Source organism: Lissotriton vulgaris, chromosome 5 (assembly GCF_964263255.1).
Source record: "Lissotriton vulgaris chromosome 5, aLisVul1.2, whole genome shotgun sequence".
Classification (NCBI taxonomy): Eukaryota; Metazoa; Chordata; class Amphibia; order Caudata; family Salamandridae; genus Lissotriton; species Lissotriton vulgaris.
In genome coordinates this window covers 1,546,796,999-1,546,815,446 of record NC_141693.1, presented here as the reverse complement: position 1 = coordinate 1,546,815,446, position 18,448 = coordinate 1,546,796,999, and the positions used below count along the sequence as shown (strand labels likewise).

The window sequence follows — 18,448 nt, the reverse complement described above, 5'->3', positions numbered from 1 at the left end:
AGAGTGTGGTTGAACTTGGTTAGGAGACTTGGTGCCTCTTTCTGTGTCCTGCTGAAGACAAGGACGGCTTGATACCACTGTCAAAGCCCAGTTTATTGAGAAAAGCATCCAGGAAAGAAGAAGTGTTGAGTCGAAAGTGGTTCTCCTCCAATTTCTCTCCACTTGCTCGAAATGCAGAGCCTCCATTATAGCACAGAACAGAGTGTTAAAGTCGGGGATGGAAGAGGATGAAAATGGGAAGTTTACTTATGGAGAGAACTGAGTAATGTCCTGTGTGCAGACACCAGTGTTTGACGATTGAATACATTTAAATAATGCCTCTAGATTGCTAGTGTTAATCTGTGCCTCAGTGGCCGAATGGATAAGGCACTGGCCTCCTAAGCCAGGGATTGTGGGTTCGAGTCCCATCTGAGGTGAAAACCAATATCCACTCTTACTTTTCCAGAAAAATTGATATATTTATTACATGCTTCCGCTCAGAAGCTTATGTGGTATTAGGAACTTTGAAATGGTACCATTTTACTTCTGTACTCTTCAGAGTCATGTTGGTGTTCTGAAACTACAAAGTAGATTTTTAAACACCTATCTTTGTCAGATGCAACTTTGACCCGGCAGAAGATATTCCTTTGGAAAAAATGATTTGAATTGGATTGGTGTAACTGTTGTTTCTAGAGGTGGTGACAGGCTTTCAGCTACTTGAATAGGGCAAGTCAGGATTCATGAAACGTATACAACCTTTGAGCGTGTGTAAATTGGCATATCCAGAAAGGAGCAGTTTTTATTACTGTCAAAACAGTTTCTCTCCACCTCTAGAAATATCCAGAGCTATGTAAAGCATACAACTGAGCTTTATTCTCATGAAGAAAGAGGTTTAAATGCAAAAAAGAAAACAAAAGCTTATCGTACTGGAGACATTTTCATTATATAGATTCCAAAATAGTGCTTTAATTGAAAGGAGCTGAAAACACACAATGGGATGTAAACCTAAATAACTGTCAATATCATATTTCCCATCCTTGCATACCACCTACATTATAAAAATAAGCACAGCAGAACATATGACCGTGTGGCCTAATGGATAAGGCGTCTGACTTCGGATCAGAAGATTGAGGGTTTGAGTCCCTTCGTGGTCGGTTTTTGCCAATGGTCACACAACTCAGATTTCCATTCAGAATGGAAACAGGCTCTTCCAATACTCTTATAGCCATCATGTTCTCATTCCTAATTATTCATGAAGTGGAGTACATAATGCACAGTCATTTAGATTGCATCTTCAACCTAAAATCTTGTTCATGTTAGTGGCATTAAGAAGTGCTTCTATGTACACGCACGGAATATGTAATAGGGTTGCAGAATTTTGACTTGACAGAATGGGTTTTTAGCTTAAGGGTGTGTAGATGAAATGCAAGGTGTGTAAGTATGTGTTCATGGAGTGCTTCAAGTGTAAAATCTGTATGATTTGTGCAGTTAAAGTGCTAATTTTGCCTACGAGAAAGAGAAGTACTACAGAAGAATTATAAAGGATTGGCACATTGGCTGCCTTTGCTGATGACACAGTTGGCTAATTTGTGAAGCATTGGTCTATTAAGTTGCAGAGTGTGGTTGAACTTGGTTAGGAGACTTGGTGCCTGTTTCTGTGTCCTGCTGAAGACAAGGACGGCTTGATACCACTGTCAAAGCCCAGTTTATTGAGAAAAGCATCCAGGAAAGAAGAAGTGTTGAGTCGAAAGTGGTTCTCCTCCAATTTCTCTCCACTTGCTCGAAATGCAGAGCCTCCATTATAGCACAGAACAGAGTGTTAAAGTCGGGGATGGAAGAGGATGAAAATGGGAAGTTTACTTATGGAGAGAACTGAGAAATGTCCTGTGTGCAGACACCAGTGTTTGACGATTGAATACAATTAAATAATGCCTCTAGACTGCTAGTGTTTATCTGTGCCTCAGTGGCCTAATGGATAAGGCACTGACCTCCTAAGCCAGGGATTGTGGGTTCGAGTCCCATCTGAGGTGAAAACCAATATCCACTCTTACTTTTCCAGAAAAATTGATATATTTATTACATGCTTCCGCTCAGAAGCTTATGTGGTATTAGGAACTTTTAAATGGTACCATTTTACTTCTGCACTCTTCAGGGTCATGTTGGTGTTCTGAAACTACAAAGTAGATTTTTAAACACCTATCTTTGTCAGATGCAACTTTGACCCGGCAGAAGATATTCCTTTGGAAAAAATTATTTAAATTGGATTGGTGTAACTGTTGTTTCTAGAGGTGGTGACAGGCTTTCAGCTACTTGAATAGGGCAAGGCAGGATTCATGAAACGTATACAACCTTTGAGCGTGTGTAAATTGGCATATCCAGAAAGGAGCAGTTTGTACTACTGTCAAAACAGTTTCTCTCCACTTCTGGAAATATCCAGAGCTATGTAAAGCATACAACTGAGCTTTAATCTCATGAAGAAAGAGGTTTAAATGCAAAAAAGAAAACAAAAGCCTATCGTACTGGTGACATTCTCATTATATAGATTCCAAAAGAGTGCTTTAATTGAAAGGAGCTGAAAAAACACAATGGGATGTAAACCTAAATAACTATCAATATCATATTTCCCATCCTTGCATACTACCTACATTATAAAAATAAGCACAGCAGGACATATGACCACGTGGCCTAATGGATAAGGTGTCTGACTTCGGATCAGAAGATTGAGGGTTCGAGTCCCTTCGTGGTCGGTTTTTGCCAATGGGCACACAACTCAGCTTTCCGTTCAGAATGGAAGCAGGCTCTTCCAATACTCTTATAGCCATCATGTTCTCATTCCTAATTATTCATGAAGTGGAGTACATACTGCACAGTCATTTAGATTGCATCTTCAGCCTAAAATCTTGTCCATGTTAGTGGCATTAAGAAGTGCTTCAATGTACACGCACTGAATATGTAATAGGGTTGCAGAATTTTGACTTGACAGAATGGGTTTTTAGCTTAAGGGTGTGTAGATGAAATGCAAGGTGTGTAAGTATGTGTTCATGGAGTGCTTCAAGTGTAAAAATCTGTATGATTTGTGCAGTTAAAGTGCTAATTTTGCCTACGAGAAAGAAAAGTACTACAGAAGAATGATAAAGGATTGGCACATTGGCTGCCTTTGCTGATGACACAGTTGGCTAATTTGTAAAGCATTGGTCTATTAAGTTGCAGAGTGTGGCTGAACTTGGTTAGGAGACTTGGTGCCTGTTTCTGTGTCCTGCTGAAGACAAGGACGGCTTGATACCACTGTCAAAGCCCAGTTTATTGAGAAAAGCATCCAGGAAAGAAGAAGTGTTGAGTCGAAAGTGGTTCTCCTCCAATTTCTCTCCACTTGCTCGAAATGCAGAGCCTCCATTATAGCACAGAACAGAGTGTTAAAGTAGGGGATGGAAGAGGATGAAAATGGGAAGTTTACTTATGGAGAGAACTGAGAAATGTCCTGTGTGCAGACACCAGTGTTTGACGATTGAATACATTTATATAATGCCTCTAGACTGCAAGTGTTTATCTGTGCCTCAGTGGCCTAATGGATAAGGCACTGGCCTTCTAAGCCAGGGATTGTGGGTTCGAGTCCCATCTGAGGTGAAAACCAATATCCACTATTACTTTTCTAGAAAAATGTATATATTTATTACATGCTTCCGCTCAGAAGCTTATGAGGTATTAGGAACTTTGAAATGGTACCATTTTACTTCTGTACTCTCCAGACTCATGTTGGTGTTCTGAAACTACAAAGTAGATTTCTAAACACCTATCTTTGTCAGATGCAACTTTGACCCGGCAGAAGATATTCCTTTGGAAAAAATTATTTGAATTGGATTGGTGTAACTGTTGTTTCTAGAGGTGGTGACAGGCTTTCTGCTACTTGAATAGGGCAAGTCAGGATTCATGAAACGTATACAACCTTTGAGCGTGTGTAAATTGGCATATCCAGAAAGGAGCAGTTTTTACTACTGTCAAAACAGTTTCTCTCCACCTCTAGAAATATCCAGAGCTATGTAAAGCATACAACTGAGCTTTATTCTCATGAAGAAAGAGGTTTAAATGCAAAAAAGAAAACAAAAGCTTATCATACTGGTGACATTTTCATTATATAGATTCCAAAAGAGAGCTTTAATTGAAAGGAGCTGAAAACACACAATGGGATGTAAACCTAAATAACTATCAATATCATATTTCCCATCCTTGCATATCACCTACATTATAAAAATAAGCACAGCAGGACATATGACCGCGTGGCCTAATGGATAAGGCGTCTGACTTTGGATCAGAAGATTGAGGGTTCGAGTCCCTTCGTGGTCGGTTTTTGCCAATGGTCACACAACTCAGATTTCCATTCAGAATGGAAGCAGGCTCTTCCAATACTCTTATAGCCATCATGTTCTCATTCCTAATTATTCATGAAGTGGAGTACATACTGCACAGTCATTTAGATTGCATCTTCAGCCTAAAATCTTGTTCATGTTAGTGGCATTAAGAAGTGCTTCTATGTACACGCACGGAATATGTAATAGGGTTGCAGAATTTTGACTTGACAGAATGGGTTTTTAGCTTAAGGGTGTGTAGATGAAATGCAAGGTGTGTAAGTATGTGTTCATGGAGTGCTTCAAGTGTAAAATCTGTATGATTTGTGCAGTTAAAGTGCTAATTTTGCCTACGAGAAAGAGAAGTACTACAGAAGAATTATAAAGGATTGGCATATTGGCTGCCTTTGCTGATGACACAGTTGGCTAATTTGTGAAGCATTGGTCTATTAAGTTGCAGAGTGTGGTTGAACTTGGTTAGGAGACTTGGTGCCTGTTTCTGTGTCCTGCTGAAGACAAGGACGGCTTGATACCACTGTCAAAGCCCAGTTTATTGAGAAACGCATCCAGGAAAGAAGAAGTGTTGAGTCGAGAGTGGCTCTCCTCCAATTTCTCTCCACTTGCTCGAAATGCAGAGCGTCTATTATAGCACAGAACAGAGTGTTAAAGTCGGGGATGGAAGAGGATGAAAATGGGAAGTTTACTTATGGAGAGAACTGAGAAATGTCCTGTGTGCAGACACCAGTGTTTGACGATTGAATACATTTAAATAATGCCTCTAGACTGCAAGTGTTTATCTGTGCCTCAGTGGCCTAATGGATAAGGCACTGGCCTCCTAAGCCAGGGATTGTGGGTTCGAGTCCCATCTGAGGTGAAAACCAATATCCACTCTTACTTTTCCAGAAAAATTGATATATTTATTACATGCTTCCGCTCAGAAGCTTATGTGGTATTAGGAACTTTGAAATGGTACCATTTTACTTCTGTACTCTTCAGAGTCATGTTGGTGTTCTGAAACTACAAAGTAGATTTTTAAACACCTATCTTTGTCAGATGCAACTTTGACCCGGCAGAAGATATTCCTTTGGAAAAAATTATTTGAATTGGATTGGTGTAACTGTTGTTTCTAGAGGTGGTGACAGGCTTTCTGCTACTTGAATAGGGCAAGTCAGGATTCATGAAACGTATACAACCTTTGAGCGTGTGTAAATTGGCATATCCAGAAAGGAGCAGTTTTTACTACTGTCAAAACAGTTTCTCTCCACCTCTAGAAATATCCAGAGCTATGTAAAGCATACAACTGAGCTTTATTCTCATGAAGAAAGAGGTTTAAATGCAAAAAAGAAAACAAAAGCTTATCGTACTGGTGACATTTTCATTATATAGATTCCGAAAGAGTGCTTTAATTGAAAGGAGCTGAAAACACACAATGGGATGTAAACCTAAATAACTATCAATATCATAATTCCCATCCTTGCATACCACCTACATTATAAAAATAAGCACAGCAGGACATATGACCGCGTGGCCTAATGGATAAGGCGTCTGACTTTGGATCAGAAGATTGAGGGTTCGAGTCCCTTCGTGGTCGGTTTTTGCCAATGGTCACACAACCCAGATTTCCATTCAGAATGGAAGCAGGCTCTTCCAATACTCTTATAGCCATCATGTTCTCATTCCTAATTATTCATGAAGTGGAGTACATACTGCACAGTCATTTAGATTGAATCTTCAGCCTAAAATCTTGTTCATGTTAGTGGCATTAAGAAGTGCTTCTATGTACACGCACGGAATATGTAATAGGGTTGCAGAATTTTGACTTGACAGAATGGGTTTTTAGCTTAAGGGTGTGTAGATGAAATGCAAGGTGTGTAAGTATGTGTTCATGGAGTGCTTCAAGTGTAAAATCTGTATGATTTGTGCAGTTAAAGTGCTAATTTTGCCTACGAGAAAGAGAAGTACTACAGAAGAATTATAAAGGATTGGCACATTGGCTGCCTTTGCTGATGACACAGTTGGCTAATTTGTGAAGCATTGGTCTATTAAGTTGCAGAGTGTGGTTGAACCTGGTTAGGAGACTTGGTGCCTGTTTCTGTGTCCTGCTGAAGACAAGGACGGCTTGATACCACTGTCAAAGCCCAGTTTATTGAGAAAAGCATCCAGGAAAGAAGAAGTGTTGAGTCGAAAGTGGTTCTCCTCCAATTTCTCTCCACTTGCGCGAAATGCAGAGCCTCCATTATAGCACAGAAAAGAGTGTTAAAGTCGGAGATGGAAGAGGATGAAAATGGGAAGTTTACTTATGGAGAGAACTGAGAAATGTCCTGTGTGCAGACACCAGTGTTTGACGATTGAATACATTTAAATAATGCCTCTAGACTGCAAGTGTTTATCTGTGCCTCAGTGGCCTAACGGATAAGGCACTGGCCTCCGAAGCCAGGGATTGTGGGTTTGAGTCCCATCTGGGGTGAAAACCAATATCCACTCTTACTTTTCCAGAAAAATTGATATATTTATTACATGCTTCCGCTCAGAAGCTTATGTGGTATTAGGAACTTTGAAATGGTACCATTTTACTTCTGTACTCTTCAGAGTCATGTTGGTGTTCTGAAACTACAAAGTAGATTTTTAAACACCTATCTTTGTCAGATGCAACTTTGACCCGGCAGAAGATATTCCTTTGGAAAAAATGATTTGAATTGGATTGGTGTAACTGTTGTTTCTAGAGGTGGTGACAGGCTTTCAGCTACTTGAATAGGGCAAGTCAGGATTCATGAAACGTATACAACCTTTGAGCGTGTGTAAATTGGCATATCCAGAAAGGAGCAGTTTTTACTACTGTCAAAACAGTTTCTCTCCACCTCTAGAAATATCCAGAGCTATGTAAAGCATACAACTGGAAAGGGGCGACCATTCGGTCCCCCCGAACGTATGGTGGAGTACCACGATCCCCCCGGGAAGCCATCTTGGGCGGGAGGCGAGTCTCGGCTTTTATGCCCGAAGCGGCGTAGCCGGGGCGCGCCTTTTTCCCTAGAGTGGGCTGGCCTAGACACCGACGCGGCCGGCCACGCCCTCGGAGGCAGGCGAGGGCGGGTTTACGCCCACCCTGAAGACGGATAAAAGGAGCGGAGGCCAAGAAAGCATCCTCTTGTTCCTGTGCTCTGAAGCTGCACCTCCCCGCTGCACGTGAGCTCGAGACGGAACGAAGAGCCAATTTTGAGCGTTGTAATTTTTCTTTTGTCTTACAGATATCCCGTCTGAGAATGCCCAAGAAAGTCGGAAAGCGGGTCGGTACCGAGCAGATGCTCCGCATGCTCATGAAGGAGATAGCCGATCTGAAGAAAAAGGTGGAGGCTAAGGACGGGGCGGGAGGACCGAAACGGCCTTTGCAGGGAGCAGTCCCCGGTGGAAAAAGCAAGAGGCCCAGAAGGGGAGCACTTGGGGGAGACACCCCGGTTCCCGATACCCCACGTGAGGAGCCCATCCCGGTGCCGAAAGAGGGGAATCCAATTCCTGTGGTGGTCACCCCCGTGAACAGGGAGGATATGCCCCCCGAGTTAGCGGCACAATTGGCAGCGTGGTTGGGAAAAGACAGCGAGGGCGCCACGGCTGACGACGCCCGGGCAGTAATGAGGCAACTGCGGGAATCTAGGGAGGCTGCGAAGGCAATATCTTCTGTTCCCCCACAGGTTCCGGCGGCTGGAAGTACAGCAGGCCCAAGTTCGGCGACAAGCACGGGGTCTACTTCAGGTAAGCGGCCATTGCCGATTGCGGGGGAGGGGTCTGTACCTTCTCGAAGGGAGAAGATTGCCCAGCATGTCCCACTAGAAATTAAGGAATTGATTTGGGCGGATAAGTATGTAAACATGTTTTCATTGCTTACCGACCATTACGAGATAGAGCATGTGAAGAGCCAAAAGGAGCTCATGCATCCGAGTGTTTGGCGCACAAAAATGGCCGCCTTTAAGGTTGACGAGAACATTGGTACTTGGGGCAGAGCGTGGGGCATATTTACCTCCATCATGGGCGAGCGCAGGCCCGAGTTGCTGACCGAGTTACCCATTTATCAGTCACGTATTATGGAGTATTTTGTGGCGTATGGGGGCAATCAGTGGTTCTGCTATGACAATCTTTTTAGAAAAGCTAAGGAACACAACCCATTGTTGAATTGGGATTGTTACGACTCCGTGTCCTGGCAAAAAATGGAGAGTACAGGAATGTTGAAGGTACCATTGGTAGGGAGTAACGGAGGAGAATCTTCCCGCCAAAACTCTGGGACGCCCTTTCGGACGGGTGCAGGTAATGAGTACCACTCGAAACCGAGTGGCAACACAGGTAAAAGGGGGATCTGTTGGAATTTTAACAGAGGGAAATGTACGAGGCCCCAGGGGTCATGCAAATTCAGACATGAGTGTGGGGGGTGTGGGCAGCCATCCCATCCTGAGTCCTTGTGCAGAGCCAAAACGGGTGATAACGGTGGTAAGGGAGGCGCCAAACAGGTCTGATATAGTCCAAGGGGCGCCTTTACCTACCCCGATTGATACCATGGCAATGATTCCTTGGCTCAACGAATACCCGGATCATGCTTCCGCTGGGGTGTTGCGAAACGGGTTCTCATATGGTTTCCGCATCCCAGTGGGGGATTTTCAGGGTGTAGCAAACTGTAAGAATCAACTGTCGGTCTTGCAGCACGCGGCGGTGGTACAGGTAAAGATTGGGAAGGAGGTGACTCGAGGTCGTGTTGCCGGTCCATTCGATTTGCCACCGGTTGTTAACTTTGTTTGTTCCCCTCTAGGGGTGGTCCCCAAGAAGGACCCGGGTGAGTTTCGGCTGATACATAACTTGTCAGCCCCACGTGGTCTTTTCGTGAATGACGCGATAGACCCGGAAGTGTGTTCAGTGCGGTATGCATCTTTCGATGAGGCCGTAGCCATGTTGAATCGCCTGGGGCCCGGGGCGCTGATGGCGAAATCAGACATCGAGTCAGCGTTCCGGTTGCTCCCGGTACACCCAGACGATCAGCGTCTTCTTGGTTTCATGTTTCAGGGTCGCTATTACATGGATAGATGTATGCCAATGGGGTGCTCGATTTCATGTGCCTATTTCGAGAAGTTCAGTTGTTTTCTGCAGTGGGTATTCACAAGGAAGACAGGTTTTCAACATGTTATGCACTATCTCGATGACTTTCTGTTTTTGGGGGCAGCCGGGGATCCTGAGTGTGGACAGGCTTTACAGGAATTTTGTCTCTTAATGAATCGATTTGGCCATTGGCGCCAGGTAAGACTGTGGGGCCCTCGACCTTGATCGAGTTTCTGGGGATCGAGCTCGACTCGGTAGAAGGTTGTTTTCGATTACCCAAGGAGAAGGTGTTGAAATTCAGGTTATCCCTTGAGACATGTATTCGTGCAACAAAAGTAAACCTGCATCAATTGCAACGGGTGGTGGGTCAGTTGAATTTTGCCCTAAGAGTGATACCAATGGCGCGCCCCTTTTCCCGCTCGATTGCACAAGCCATGGTCGGCCTGAAGGAAGGACATCACCGCACGAGACTCTCGGCAGAGGTTCGCCAGGACATGCGCATTTGTGGGGCATTTCTGGCGGATTTCAATGGTCGAATTGTCTGGAACAAACCAGCGGTGTCCTCCGAGGAGCTGGGCCTTTGGACAGATTCGGCGGGGAGTATAGGTTTTGGTGCCATATTTGGTACACAATGGTCGGCTCAAAAATGGCCGTCATGGTGGCATGAGTACGGGTTGACGAGTAACATTGCTTTTCTCGAACTTTTTCCTATTTTGGTGGCCCTGAAAACGTGGCCCGGGGGTTTCCGTGATCACTCTGTGGTGTTCTGGTCCGATAACATGACCGTGGTTGAGTGTATCAATAGTCAGGCAGCACGATGCAGATTGATTCTGAGACTGCTCAAGGAGATTGTGTTGTTATGCATGCAACTGAATGTACTGTTTAGGGCAAGACATGTGCCGGGGGTGATGAACCAAGCGGCTGATGCGCTTTCTCGTTTCGATATGCAGGCCTTCTGGGGTTTTCTGCCCACAGCGGACCCGGTGGTGACACCCTTTCCCGAAGCTCTCTGGTCTCTCGGTGCCCCGAACTACAAAACCTCGTGGGAGAGAGTTTAGCACCCAGGACGAGGAAGGCATATGAAGGGGCGTTCCGTTCCTATTGGGCCTTTTTGGGTACTGCTAGGGGAGAGTTTTGGGGTCAGGAAGAGTTTGTAGTACAATTTCTGCTCTCTTTACATCAGGCAGGAAAATCAGTAGCTACGGCCCAGAGGCATCGGGCTGCCATTTCCTTTATGGCAAAGGCTCATGGGATCCAGGACCCGACAGCGTCTTTCGTTGTGCAGAAAGCGCTACGTGGGTGGCAACGCCTTGAGGGTCGCAGAGTGGATGAGAGGCACCCGATAGGTCTGGATAGGTTGGCCCTGTTATCCTCCGTACTCCCTGCAACATGTTCATCCCAGTATGAAACTGTGTTATTCCGAGCCGCATTTGCGCTAGCATTCCATGGGGCTATGCGGGTAAGCGAACTAGTGGCGAAGAACAAGAGGGATACGATGGGAGGATTGTGCCGGGAGCACATTCAGGTCAGGGGGGAGACGATGACGGTCTCATTTGTTAGGTCCAAATCCGATCAAGGTGCAATCGGGGACTGCGTAATCATTCAGAGGATCCCCGGGTCTTCCATGTGCCCTGTGGTATGCATAGAGGAATATTTGGCGCAGAGGGTTGCAGCATGGGGGGGGACCTTCTTGAGACACGCTGACGCCACCCCACTGACGAGGTTTCAGTTCCAGAGGGTGCTTGCGATGTCGATTTCGGCCACGGGCTTGAACCCCGGCGAGTTCGGGACCCATTCCTTTCGGATAGGGGCTGCTACTGAGGCTACAGCCAGGGGTCTGAGTGTGGAACAAGTAAAACGTGTGGGGCGTTGGTCCTCGAACTGTTATAAAAGGTATGTGCGGTTGCACATGTTGTGAAGCTGTAATGATATACTCACGCTTCTTGTTTCTGTTTAATTTTCAGTTACGCAAGCTTACGAAGCGGGGCGGACTGTACAGTCGACCCGACTCCTGGGGATCAGCGGTCAGAAATCACCGTCTGCGAATAAGGAGGTGTGGGTCGTGGGCCACTCATATGTGAGGCGTGCCGCGGACGTATTCAAAGCAGGTGATATGATTCACGTGGCTGGGGAATACGGGTACAGGGTGTCCTTCTACGGAAAGGGCGGGCTCTGTATTGACCAGTTTCAATTCTTTTTTGAGGGTTTGTTAGAGCGGACAAGGTCACCGCCGTCTATAATCATAGTCCATCTTGGGGGTAACGATCTGGTGGCCACTGGTAGACGACTTCTTCTTGAGGCAATGCTTTCCACAGTAAGTTGGTTGGCAAGGAGAGTTCCAGGGTGCACAATTGCATGGTCCCATATGATCCCACGGAAAGTGTGGCGGGGGGCTATTTCGGTTACTGCATTAAATCATTCAGTAAGGAAGATAAATAACAAAGTGAGTAGATTGTTTCGTTCAAATACACTGCATTCTGTTTCGCATGGTTGTATCAAAGGGGACAGTATGTATTTGGGGGACGGTGTTCATTTGTCCCGGGTGGGGAACGAGTAGGAGACTTCATAGCATGGTTAAGGAGTTTACAGCATGACCTTTAGGTAGGAGTGTTTTGTGGGGGGTCCGGATAGCCGGTCAACTATCCGGCCTGTGGCGGTAAGGTCATGATCGGTGAGCAGTAATTCGAAGATCCCTATGAGGGGGCGTCACCCATTACGGATGGGAGCGCTCGGGGGAGGTGGACAATTGGCCCCTCAACGGGGAGGCGGTCCTGTCTAAGGAGAGGCCGCCGGAAGGAAAGGAAAGGTGGTCAAGGCCCCTTCCTGGATAGGAGGGGCTACGGCCCCTCCTGGGGAATTTCCCGGGGCCAGGACATCTGCGACGGCAGATGGGTAAGTTGTGTGGGGTGCGGGAGGGGGTTTACGCTACCTTTTAGACACCTCACACGAGTCCTCGAACGACCGTTAAATGGCGTCGAGTTTATTGGGGCCCCCGTCAAGTACAAAGGGAAATTGGTAGATGCACTTGAGGTACGCCTCTGTGCGGTCGCTCCTCTCACAAGTGAGGGGGGTATTTCTGGATTAGGGATCTGACACCGGTTACGACCTTGCCGTTGGCCCTTAACGTTAGGATGTACAATTTCAAGTCAAATGTTTTGTAGGATGTTAGTTCGGCTAGGAGAACCTTTGTATTAGAGATCTGTTAAGGTTAGCCAAACATCGTAATGTGGAAATGAAATTGTACATAATATGAAACTGTTATTTTAATGTTTTAATTTTGTTTCATATTTTAATAAATACGGCCGGGAAGGGTAACTCCCTTCCCGCCTTCCAAAAGTTCAAGAACTGTTTCCGGTTTCCCAATTCTTGGGGATGATTGTGTTGAGAGGGGGTGGCGGGTATCTCAGCCATATGGAAAGGGGCGACCATTCGGTCCCCCCGAACGTATGATGGAGTACCACGATCCCCCCGGGAAGCCATCTTGGGTGGGAGGCGAGTCTCGGCTGGTATGCCCGAAGCGGCGTAGCCGGGGCGCGCCTTTTTCCCGTCCTAGAGTGGGCTGGCCTAGACACCGACGCGGCCGGCCACGCCCTCGGAGGCAGGCGAGGGCGGGTTTACGCCCGCCCTGAAGACGGATAAAAGGAGCGGAAGCCAAGAAAGCATCCTCTTGTTCCTGTGCTCTGAAGCTGCACCTCCCCGCTGCACGTGAGCTCGAGACGGAACGAAGAGCCAATTTTGACCCACCCACCAGCCCCTGAGGACAGCGATTCGTTGTGAATACAGTTGACATAGTATCTTTTTTGTTTTCTCTGTTTTCTTACAGGTTGTGATGATTGTCGTGAAATTTCTTAAAATGCAATAAAGATTGGTTATTTTCAGTATGTTTTGCAAATAAAGTAATTTGGAACAAGGATTGATCAGTAATTACGCTTGGTAATAAGTGATGTTTGCTTTGTAATCTTAGTAACTTAGGTAGAACTGTCGTATTTATTTTGGTCGGGCGGTAAGGTCATGATCGGTGAGCAGTAATTCGAAGATCCCTATGAGGGGGCGTCACCCATTACGGATGGGAGCGCTCGGGGGAGGTGGCCAATTGGCCCCTCAACGGGGAGGCGGTCCTGTCTAAGGAGAGGCCACCGGAAGGAAAGGAAAGGTGGTCAAGGCCCCTTCCTGGATAGGAGGGGCTACGGCCCCTCCTGGGGAATTTCCCGGGGCCAGGACATCTGCGACGGCAGATGGGTAAGTTGTGTGGGGTGCGGGAGGGGGTTTACGCTACCTTTTAGACACCTCACACGAGTCCTCGAACGACCGTTAAATGGCGTCGAGTTTATTGGGGCCCCCGTCAAGTACAAAGGGAAATTGGTAGATGCACTTGAGGTACGCCTCTGTGCGGTCGCTCCTCTCACAAGTGAGGGGGGTATTTCTGGATTAGGGATCTGACACCGGTTACGACCTTGCCGTTGGCCCTTAACGTTAGGATGTACAATTTCAAGTCAAATGTTTTGTAGGATGTTAGTTCGGCTAGGAGAACCTTTGTATTAGAGATCTGTTAAGGTTAGCCAAACATCGTAATGTGGAAATGAAATTGTACATAATATGAAACTGTTATTTTAATGTTTTAATTTTGTTTCATATTTTAATAAATACGGCCGGGAAGGGTAACTCCCTTCCCGCCTTCCAAAAGTTCAAGAACTGTTTCCGGTTTCCCAATTCTTGGGGATGATTGTGTTGAGAGGGGGTGGCGGGTATCTCAGCCATATGAGCTTTATTCTCATGAAGAAAGAGGTTTAAATGCAAAAAAGAAAACAAAAGCTTATCGTACTGGAGACATTTTCATTATATAGATTCCAAAAGAGTGCTTTAATTGAAAGGAGCTGAAAACACACAATGGGATGTAAACCTAAATAACTATCAATATCATATTTCCCATCCTTGCATACCACCTACATTATGAAAATAAGCACAGCAGGACATATGACCGCGTGACCTAATGGATAAGGCGTCTGACTTCGGATCAGAAGATTGAGGGTTCGAGTCCCTTCATGGTCGGTTTTTGCCAATGGTCACACAACTCAGATTTCCATTCAGAATGGAAGCAGGCTCTTCCAATACTCTTATAGCCATCATGTTCTCATTCCTAATTATTCATGAAGTGGAGTACATACTGCACAGTCATTTAGATTGCATCTTCAGCCTAAAATCTTGTTCATGTTAGTGGCATTAAGAAGTGCTTCTATGTACACGCACGGAATATGTAATAGGGTTGCAGAATTTTGACTTGACAGAATGGGTTTTTAGCTTAAGGGTGTGTAGATGAAATGCAAGGTGTGTAAGTATGTGTCCATGGAGTGCTTCAAGTGTAAAATCTGTATGATTTGTGCAGTTAAAGTGCTAATTTTGCCTACGAGAAAGAGAAGTACTACAGAAGAATTATAAAGGATTGGCACATTGGCTGCCTTTGCTGATGACACAGTTGGCTAATTTGTGAAGCATTGGTCTATTAAGTTGCAGAGTGTGGTTGAACTTGGTTAGGAGACTTGGTGCCTGTTTCTGTGTCCTGCTGAAGACAAGGACGGCTTGATACCACTGTCAAAGCCCAGTTTATTGGGAAAAGCATTCAGGAAAGAAGAAGTGTTGAGTCAAGAGGGGTTCTCCTCCAATTTCTCTCCACTTGCTCGAAATGCAGAGAGTCCATTATAGCACAGAACAGAGTGTTAAAGTCAGGGATGGAAGAGGATGAAAATGGGAAGTTTACTTATGGAGAGAACTGAGAAATGTCCTGTGTGCAGACACCAGTGTTTGACGATTGAATACATTTAAATATTGCCTCTAGACTCCAAGTGTTTATCTGTGCCTCAGTGGCCTAATGGATAAGGCACTGGCCTCTTAAGCCAGGGATTGTGGGTTCGAGTACCATCTGAGGTGAAAACCAATATCCGCTCTTACATTTCCAGAAAAATTTATATATTTATAACATGCTTCCGCTCAGAAGCTTATGAGGTATTAGGAACTTTGAAATGGTACCATTTTACTTCTGTACTCTTCAGGGTCATGTTGGTGTTCTGAAACTACAAAGTAGATTTTTAAACACCTATCTTTGTCAGATGCAACTTTGACCCGGCAGAAGATATTCCTTTGGAAAAAATGATTTAAATTGGATTGGTGTAACTGTTGTTTCTAGAGGTGGTGACAGGCTTTCAGCTACTTGAATAGGGCAAGGCAAGATTCATGAAACGTATACAACCTTTGAGCGTGTGTAAATTGGCATATCCAGAAAGGAGCAGTTTGTGCTACTGTCAAAACAGTTTCTCTCCACTTCTGGAAATATCCAGAGCTATGTAAAGCATACAACTGAGCTTTAATCTCATGAAGAAAGAGGTTTAAATGCAAAAAAGAAAACAAAAGCTTATCGTACTGGTGACATTTTCATTATATAGATTCCAAAAGAGTGCTTTAATTGAAAGGAGCTGAAAACACACAATGGGATGTAAACCTAAATAACTATCAATATCATATTTCCCATCCTTGCATACTACCTACATTATAAAAATAAGCACAGCAGGACATATGACCGCGTGGCCTAATGGATAAGGTGTCTGACTTCGGATCAGAAGATTGAGGGTTCGAGTCCCTTCGTGGTCGGTTTTTGCCAATGGACACACAACTCAGCTTTCCGTTCAGAATGGAAGCAGGCTCTTCCAATACTCTTATAGCCATCATGTTCTCATTCCTAATTATTCATGAAGTGGAGTACATACTGCACAGTCATTTAGATTGCATCTTCAGCCTAAAATCTTGTCCATGTTAGTGGCATTAAGAAGTGCTTCTATGTACATGCACTGAATATGTAATAGGGTTGCAGAATTTTGACTTGACAGAATGGGTTTTTAGCTTAAGGGTGTGTAGATGAAATGCAAGGTGTGTAAGTATGTGTTCATGGAGTGCTTCAAGTGTAAAAATCTGTATGATTTGTGCAGTTAAAGTGCTAATTTTGCCTACGAGAAAGAAAAGTACTACAGAAGAATTATAAAGGATTGGCACATTGGCTGCCTTTGCTGATGACACAGTTGGCTAATTTGTAAAGCATTGGTCTATTAAGTTGCAGAGTGTGGTTGAACTTGGTTAGGAGACTTGGTGCCTGTTTCTGTGTCCTGCTGAAGACAAGGACGGCTTGATACCACTGTCAAAGCCCAGTTTATTGAGAAAAGCATCCAGGAAAGAAGAAGTGTTTTATCGAATGTGGTTCTCCTCCAATTTCTCTTCACTTGCTCGAAATGCAGAGCCTCCATTATAGCACAGAACAGAGTGTTAAAGTCGGGGATGGAAGAGGATGAAAATGGGAAGTTTACTTATGGAGAGAACTGAGAAATGTCCTGTGTGCAGACACCAGTGTTTGACGATTGAATACATTTATATAATGCCTCTAGACTGCAAGTGTTCATATGTGCCTCAGTGGCCTAATGGATAAGGCACTGGCCTCCTAAGCTAGGGATTGTGGGTTCGAGTCCCATCTGAGGTGAAAACCAATATCCACTCTTACTTTTCCAGAAAAATTGATATATTTATTACATGCTTCCGCTCAGAAGCTTATGTGGTATTAGGAACTTTGAAATGGTACCATTTTACTTCTGTACTCTTCAGAGTCATGTTGGTGTTCTGAAACTACAAAGTAGATTTTTAAACACCTATCTTTGTCAGATGCAACTTTGACCCGGCAGAAGATATTCCTTTGGAAAAAATGATTTGAATTGGATTGGTGTAACTGTTGTTTCTAGAGGTGGTGACAGGCTTTCAGCTACTTGAATAGGGCAAGTCAGGATTCATGAAACGTATACAACCTTTGAGCGTGTGTAAATTGGCATATCCAGAAAGGAGCAGTTTTTACTACTGTCAAAACAGTTTCTCTCCACCTCTAGAAATATCCAGAGCTATGTAAAGCATACAACTGAGCTTTATTCTCATGAAGAAAGAGGTTTAAATGCAAAAAAGAAAACAAAAGCTTATCGTACTGGTGACATTCTCATTATATAGATTCCAAAAAAGTGCTTTAATTGAAAGAAGCTGAAAACACACAATGGGATGTAAACCTAAATAACTATAAATATCATATTTCCCATCCTTGCATACCACCTACATTATAAAAATAAGCACAGCAGGACATATGACCGCGTGGCCTAATGGATAAGGTATCTGACTTCGGATCAGAAGATTGAGGGTTCGAGTCCCTTCGTGGTCGGTTTTTGCCAATGGTCACACAACTCAGCTTTCCATTCAGAATGGAAGCAGGCTCTTCCAATACTCATATAGCCATCATGTTCTCATTCCTAATTATTCATGAAGTGGAGTACATACTGCACAGTCATTTAGATTGCATCTTCAGCCTAAAATCTTGTTCATGTTAGTGGCATTAAGAAGTGCTTCTATGCACACGCACTGAATATGTAATAGGGTTGCAGAATTTTGACTTGACAGAATTTTGGTTTTTAGCTTAAGGGTGTGTAGATGAAATGCAAGGTGTGTAAGTATGTGTTCATGGAGTGCTTCAAGTGTAAAATCTGTATGATTTGTGCAGTTAAAGTGCTAATTTTGCCTACGAGAAAGAAAAGTACTACAGAAGAATTATGAAGGATTGGCACATTGGCTGCCTTTGCTGATGACACAGTTGGCTAATTTGTAAAGCATCGGTATATTAAGTTGCAGAGTGTGGTTGAACTTGGTTAGGAGACTTGGTGCCTCTTTCTGTGTCCTGCTGAAGACAAGGACGGCTTGATACCACTGTCAAAGCCCAGTTTATTGAGAAAAGCATCCAGGAAAGAAGAAGTGTTGAGTCGAAAGTGGTTCTCCTCCAATTTCTCTCAACTTGCTCGAAATGCAGAGCCTCCATTATAGCACAGAACAGAGTGTTAAAGTCGGGGATGGAAGAGGATAAAAATGGGAAGTTTACTTATGGAGAGAACTGAGAAATGTCCTGTGTGCAGACACCAGTGTTTGACGATTGAATACATTTAAATATTGCCTCTAGACTGCAAGTGTTTATCTGTGCCTCAGTG

At 44.5% G+C, this 18,448-nt stretch overlaps 12 non-coding genes across 12 annotated transcripts; all 12 read left to right on the top strand.

Annotated features, from left to right (window-relative positions):
• The first annotated feature begins 343 nt into the window (after positions 1 to 343).
• On the top strand, positions 344 to 416 carry TRNAR-CCU (transfer RNA arginine (anticodon CCU)). The gene has a single exon. It is a non-coding gene; the product is annotated as a tRNA-Arg (tRNA).
• A 644-nt stretch (positions 417 to 1,060) lies between these two features.
• Positions 1,061 to 1,133, top strand: TRNAR-UCG (transfer RNA arginine (anticodon UCG)). The gene has a single exon. It is a non-coding gene; the product is annotated as a tRNA-Arg (tRNA).
• Positions 1,134 to 1,936: 803 nt separating this feature from the next.
• On the top strand, positions 1,937 to 2,009 carry TRNAR-CCU (transfer RNA arginine (anticodon CCU)). The gene has a single exon. It is a non-coding gene; the product is annotated as a tRNA-Arg (tRNA).
• Positions 2,010 to 2,653: 644 nt separating this feature from the next.
• On the top strand, positions 2,654 to 2,726 carry TRNAR-UCG (transfer RNA arginine (anticodon UCG)). The gene has a single exon. It is a non-coding gene; the product is annotated as a tRNA-Arg (tRNA).
• Positions 2,727 to 3,530: 804 nt separating this feature from the next.
• On the top strand, positions 3,531 to 3,603 carry TRNAR-UCU (transfer RNA arginine (anticodon UCU)). Its single transcript has one exon. It is a non-coding gene; the product is annotated as a tRNA-Arg (tRNA).
• Positions 3,604 to 4,247: 644 nt separating this feature from the next.
• Positions 4,248 to 4,320, top strand: TRNAQ-UUG (transfer RNA glutamine (anticodon UUG)). The gene has a single exon. It is a non-coding gene; the product is annotated as a tRNA-Gln (tRNA).
• Positions 4,321 to 5,123: 803 nt separating this feature from the next.
• Positions 5,124 to 5,196, top strand: TRNAR-CCU (transfer RNA arginine (anticodon CCU)). Its single transcript has one exon. It is a non-coding gene; the product is annotated as a tRNA-Arg (tRNA).
• A 644-nt stretch (positions 5,197 to 5,840) lies between these two features.
• On the top strand, positions 5,841 to 5,913 carry TRNAQ-UUG (transfer RNA glutamine (anticodon UUG)). Its single transcript has one exon. It is a non-coding gene; the product is annotated as a tRNA-Gln (tRNA).
• Positions 5,914 to 6,716: 803 nt separating this feature from the next.
• On the top strand, positions 6,717 to 6,789 carry TRNAR-CCG (transfer RNA arginine (anticodon CCG)). Its single transcript has one exon. It is a non-coding gene; the product is annotated as a tRNA-Arg (tRNA).
• A 9,178-nt stretch (positions 6,790 to 15,967) lies between these two features.
• Positions 15,968 to 16,040, top strand: TRNAR-UCG (transfer RNA arginine (anticodon UCG)). Its single transcript has one exon. It is a non-coding gene; the product is annotated as a tRNA-Arg (tRNA).
• Positions 16,041 to 16,844: 804 nt separating this feature from the next.
• TRNAR-CCU (transfer RNA arginine (anticodon CCU)) lies at positions 16,845 to 16,917 on the top strand. The gene has a single exon. It is a non-coding gene; the product is annotated as a tRNA-Arg (tRNA).
• Positions 16,918 to 17,561: 644 nt separating this feature from the next.
• Positions 17,562 to 17,634, top strand: TRNAR-UCG (transfer RNA arginine (anticodon UCG)). The gene has a single exon. It is a non-coding gene; the product is annotated as a tRNA-Arg (tRNA).
• Positions 17,635 to 18,448: the final 814 nt, after the last annotated feature.